Source organism: Littorina saxatilis, unplaced genomic scaffold (assembly GCF_037325665.1).
Source record: "Littorina saxatilis isolate snail1 unplaced genomic scaffold, US_GU_Lsax_2.0 scaffold_289, whole genome shotgun sequence".
In the NCBI taxonomy this organism is placed as follows: domain Eukaryota; kingdom Metazoa; phylum Mollusca; class Gastropoda; order Littorinimorpha; family Littorinidae; genus Littorina; species Littorina saxatilis.
In genome coordinates, this window is record NW_027129607.1 from 143362 (window position 1) to 149681 (window position 6320).

The window sequence follows — 6320 nt, forward strand, 5'->3', positions numbered from 1 at the left end:
CATTTTTGGGATTAAACACTGCCATGGAGTTTATTTTATAGGAATGTTTTTAAACCTAATCTCATTGTGTTCGTTTTGAATCAAAAGTCTCACTCCAAATTCCGACAATAAGTCAATATGTCCGCCGGGTATCGATATGGTTGCTACAAGGTTGCTTCGGTTACAATACGATGAATAATGTCGAGGAATTTGTGGCAAGTGGATTCAAGCTTACCAAGATACTATTTTCAACTTCCCATTCTGGAATAGTTGTTGGCATTTGTAATCATTGTCTCGTGTATGAAATCACGTCTATTTACAGTGGAACCCCTTTTAGACCCCCCTCCCCCTCCAGCCCCCTTTCCCGCAGTGGGGCACTGCGGTTATGAAATTAAAGGCCCCTCCTGTTTTTGGAACCGCAGGAGCTTTTTAGTTTGCTGTTAGGTAGATTTTTGGTTCCTCTTTCCTGTCATGCTCTCTTTTTCTTCATGAATTCTTTTCTTTTTTCTGCCTTCTTGCTCATTCGCCTGTATTTTTTCCAAAAATCTCTTCTCTTGCCGCTTGTCTCGCGATTCATGTATAGTTTAATCTGTTAGTGTTCTGATGTAAGTCCAGCAGTAGATAGGTTAAGCCTATTTTAACATACTGGAAACTGGTAATCTTCCAGTAGGTATTAATTTAGTTTTACTAAAGCCTGCTGGGACACAAGTAATGGGTTAGGCCTAAAAAAAAAATAGGTGTGGTTACGGTAACCCGACCTACCCTAATTTTAGGGGCTGATCCTATAACTTTTTATTACATTTGTCAAAACAAAAAAAACAAAAAAAAAAAACCAGTGCAAAAAACGCAATGAAAGCGAAAGCGCCCGTGTCGCACACTTATTTCCCTGTCAAGGAGGTTTAATTTGTACACATTAGAAAAAAAAAGTTACAAAAAAAAAAAAAGTGATTGCCTACCTACCTACCCTATTTTTTTTGGCTATGTTACCGTAACCACACCTATTATTTTTTTTGGCCTTAGTGCATTTGTAAACAGGAATCGCTTGACAAGTGGCCCCCTTCATTCCCCCCTTCCTCGTCCTGATATGGCTCTGCGTAGTCGGCTGGACGTTAAGCAACAAATAAATAAATAAAATCCAGCCCCCTTCCTATTACAGACACCCCCCCCCCCCCTCCCCCCTTTCCTAATCCCATTTCAGCCCTTGCTTTGTTCAGATTTCCTTGTCGACAATGTCTGAACATGTATATGCCCTGATAAATTCTATGATCTTATTTTCCAAAATAAAGTCTAAAGAGGGTGTTCCACTGTAGCAGACACAGGCAATGTGTTGTCATATGAAAGGCAATTGTTGTTTTCAAAACAAAAGTACAGGTTACTCACATTTTTGGTGTCTGGTAAACACAAAACCATCACATCATACTCATAGTGGCAGAGTGGTGATCTACATGTATATGTGTGAACAGCTCAGATCATGGGTCAATAAAGTGTTACACAGATGGTCAAAATTAAAGTACAAGATATTGCACTGGAAGTGGAACTACACTGTTGCTTAGTGTCTGTATGAAGCTACAAGGTGAAAATAGAAAAAGAAAAACACGATTCTTGACTTTGATGGGCTTTTTCTGCTCGTAAGCACACATTCTTCTACTCATCACAGCATGCCCCATTATTGAGTTTAAAACACCAATTAAATTTGTTTTGAATAAAACTCACAATTTTACAATAAGAATTTAGAGACCTGAATCAATTAGGTATATCCTACTTAGTTTGACTTTTGCAAAACTAAGTAATTACACATTTAATTGAATCAGTCAGACAGACGGAGACATAGAGAGACAGACAGAGGGCAAACAGACATCTGAGAAAGAAACCGCTTTAAAAATGTTACCATTTTTGAAATGAAACATCGCAAGATGAAGCCATAATTCATCACCTTTCAGTATGACGTCATGAGCGTGTTCCACACTTGAAATGACGTGTTTTTATCATGTTGTCAGCTGCACGGAGCTTGGAAGTATAATTTCCATTCAACGATCCGAGTTTGTTAAGTTTTAGCCTATTTTCAACGTCAAACACCATGAAACTATATATATTTGGAATCAGAAAATGGTAAGGAATAGATAGAAGTTGTTTTTAAGTGTCTTTTTTCATAAATAAAGATAGTGGTTATTTATCGGTTTTCTTCATTTTTAAGCATAATTATCAATACAAAACAACAAAACTATATAGTTTTAGATACAGGACGCAATAGGGAATACACCAATATAAATTTTTTGTTTCAAATATTAGTTTTTAAAAATTTGAAAAAATGACATATTTCGAACAAACATTTCAATAACAAAACTTTAAGTGACCAAACTGAAATGCAATCCCATAATCCGGCCTAGATCTGAGATTGTGTGATAAGAAATTCGATCAAATTGATGAAAAGCTGTAACTGTGAAAGTGCTGCCTCGACCTTTTGGCAAACGGTAAAATATGACGTCATCAAACTGTCCTATCAATAAACGGAAAAACCTTCTATGAGAAAATCCAGTCAAAAATATCCATATCAAATTTCATAAAGATCCACTCCGTAGTTTTTGAGATATGATCTGCAGTGTGAAAAAACGCCCATAACGCCCAAAACGCAAACTCATTTGTCATGATTTGGTCGTGTTCTGCTGATACTATAATGTTTTTCTTTCCTAAAACACACTATAATAGTAGCCTTTCCCAATGTCTATGCTAAAACTGACTTGTCTGTGTTGTCAATGATTTTGCTACAGTGTGAGAACACAATCTCACGCCCATAACGCTGTGACACGAAAACTCATTACATTATTTTGGTCGTGTTCTGCCGATACTGTAATGTTTTTCTTTCTTAAAACACACTATAATAGTAGCCCTTCCCAAATGCAATGCTAAAAATGACTGGTCTGTGTTGTCAATGATTTTCTGCGAGAATGCGATCTATCTGTTTGTCGCAAAGACCGTGTGACACGAAAGTTATGAGCGGAAGACAAATCTGCTGAGTGCAATTACGTTTCAGAAGATAGTTGGTTAAAACAGTTTTATCACTCAGACACGCAAAGGAACACTATAACTTTATTATTCAGGCCATATTTGCTTTCCTTTGTCATGTATGAAAGTACTGGCCTTGGTTGAAGAAAGTGACCTGTCGCTGTGCAACAAATTTGTCGCCATTTTCCGCCGTGTTTTGTAAATAAAACGTGTTTACTACCCACACATACAAAACGATGCTGTTGGTTCTTTTTATTTTCTTATTGTTTGATTCATACTTAGCAGTTTAGTATGCTTTGTTTTCTTCTCAATTCAATGGATGGCTATAAAATAAGCATTTAAATGTGAAGGTGTTAAAATTACCCATGATCTGAGCTGTTCACATATATGTCTGATATTTGAAGGAAAATGGATGACAAAATAAACAACCTCTCTCACCACAACATCAAATTTATTTTCTAGGGGCTAGGGTTACGTTTTGTAAACTTGTGCACAAATTTAACGATCGATTTTGAATTTTTTTTATATCCTTTTTTTTTATTTTTATTTTTTTTTATTTTTTTTTTTATTCTTTTTTGATATCCTTTATTTTTTTATATATATTTTTTTTTTTCTACAATTATTTTTTTTTTATTTTTTTTTTTTTGTGCAGTGTGTACAATTACAATGATTTTTTAAAAAATTTTATTTTAAATTTTTTTTTTTTTTTTTTTTTTTTTCCAGTGTGACAATGATTTAAAAAAAAAAAATTTTTGTTTTAAACTGCGAAAAAAAAAAGTGTGTGTGAACAGGGATTGTTACTGGTGTTATATCCGGACATACACAAAACACAAAAAGTAACTAAAAGTGTGTTTTTTCTCGACATTTTGCTAAATTCTAAAAATAAAGTCAAATTAAATTATTTATATGTATTTAACCTTATTTCAAGCCTCCATAGTTATTTTTGAGTGATTTTGAAGACTTGTTTTATTTCGACGTCGAGGTAAAATTTCATGTCGGAGTAAAGCTCAAAATTTCACGCGGGAGTCGAGGTATCCCACCATAAACACACACACCCACCCACTCGTCGCCGCGATATAACCTTCGTGGTTGAAAACGACGTTAAGTGAAGATTTGGCCAATTTTTTTTTGTTTGGCCAAATCTTTTTTTGGCCAAATCTTTTTATGGCAGAAGTTTGACCAAATCTCCCGTTTTAGCTAACAAATCAGTTTTGGCCAAAACTTTTACATAGAAAGTTTTGCCCCCAAAAAAGTTATAGCCAAATCTATTTTATTTGGCCAAATATGTGGGTTTTTTGGCCAAATCTTTGTCTTTTTTAGCCAAAACTGGCGTTTTGGGCCTAAAAAGTGAATATTGTCCACCAGCGCCAAGCATAGCTGAGACTCGGCCCAAACTGTCATGCTCGTCACATCAGTACAGCCGAATGACTCACCCTACATTTGCTATCGTGGTTTTCCGCAGGTTGCACAGTTTCTTCGTTCATAACAGAAATATAATCCGGCGATGCAACCAAGGGTGAAAAGAACACAATTGTCCCGTCCGCGGGGAGATAGCCTTACTAGGTCAGGGGTCAACATCAAAGGGAGGCTTGAATATAGCAGCCAATCGCTGACCGGCTCACAACTGTCACTCCTCCAATCAACACATTCGCTCACGCTTTCATTCACACACACACACACACACTCACATACACACACACACACACCCACCCACTCGTCGCCGCGATATAACCTTCGTGGTTGAAAACGACGTTAAACACCAAATAAAGAAAGAACACCCACCCACCCACACACACACACACACACACACACACACACACACACATTTGACGGGTCAGCCTGATTTGTATACCACTGTAAACAGACTCTATTCGTTGCTGTCGTGTCTTCCGCAACAGACCCCGGGCCCTCGTCGAAAAAATACGTCTAGGAATATCATACCCAGGAACTCTCATGTAAAGTTTCATGAAGTAGTTTTCTCTGAATCGCTCTACACACACACACACTGACACCACCACCACCCGCCTCGTCTCGATTCCCCGTCTTTGTTAAACAATTTAGTCAAAACTTGACTAAATGTAAAAAGCAACCATCCAAAGAAACAAACAAACAAACGAACACACGGTGTTGTTGGAGGTCGTGAAAGTGAACCCACTAATGCCGACTAAGATTTCTCGGGAATGCGGAATCTGCACATAGGACATTGCATTCACGACAGAGAACAGTTACTGTTGTGGCAGTGTACAGGAAAGCCTGAGATTAGTCAAACAACACGATAGTGCGCCAAAACTAGTTCGCGCTTATAAAAAGTTATAATTATTTTTTTCATATTACAAAATTCAAATCACAAATTAAATAATAATTTTTTTCAGAAAAATAGACATCAACACTTACACATACTTCCCCTAATTATCATTCGCCTGTTAACTAACACACATTTTTGTTTGTTTGTTTGTTTGTTTGCTTAAAGGCACAGTGCAGCTCACAGCCTTCGTTTTGCGTTTTTGTTGCAGCTGAGTGCATTTACAGTTCAAAAATCCTCCTATGGTAGTAAAACAAACCCAAAACTACCCAACGACGACATCTGTGAAGCTCGACAGTTTCTTGTTCACGCGAGTGCATAAATTAACCTAGTTATTACGTGGTGTTTGGTCGGAGTTCGATTCAACTGAGTGATTCCGGCCTCCATTTTGTTTTACACAAACTCATGATGATGTCTGACATAGTTTGCTAGTGACGTGTCTTTTTGTGCATGATGTGGTGATCTACCTGATCTAAATTTAGATCCAAAAATAGGTCAAGACCAGCCGGGACAGAGTCCGAAATTAATTCGTAACAAAATTGCAGTTCTTGACTCTTTGGGTGCAAGTCAATGAAACTTGGTAGTTCTTCTAACGGATAGCTGCCTGAGGTATAACTAAAAGCCCCAGGGGCTCCGTGCAGACGGGCGCAGTGGCGTGGTGGTAAGACGTCGGCCTCCTAATCGGGAGGTCGTGAGTTCGAATCCCGGTCGCTGCCGCCTGGTGGGTTAAGAGTGGAGATTTTTCCGATCTCCCAGGTCAACTTATGTGCAGACCTGCTAGTGACTAAACCCCCTTCGTGTGTACACGCAAGCACAAGACCAAGTGCGCACGGAAAAGATCCTGTAATCCATGTCAGAGTTCGGTGGGTTGTAGAAACACAAAAATACCCAGCATGCCTCCCCCGAAATCGGCGTATGGCTGCCTGAATGGCGGGGTAAAAACGGTCATACATGTAAAAATCCACTCGTGCTAAAAACATGAGTGAACGTGGGAGTCTTAGCCCATGAACGAAGAAGAAGAAGAAGGGGCTCCGTG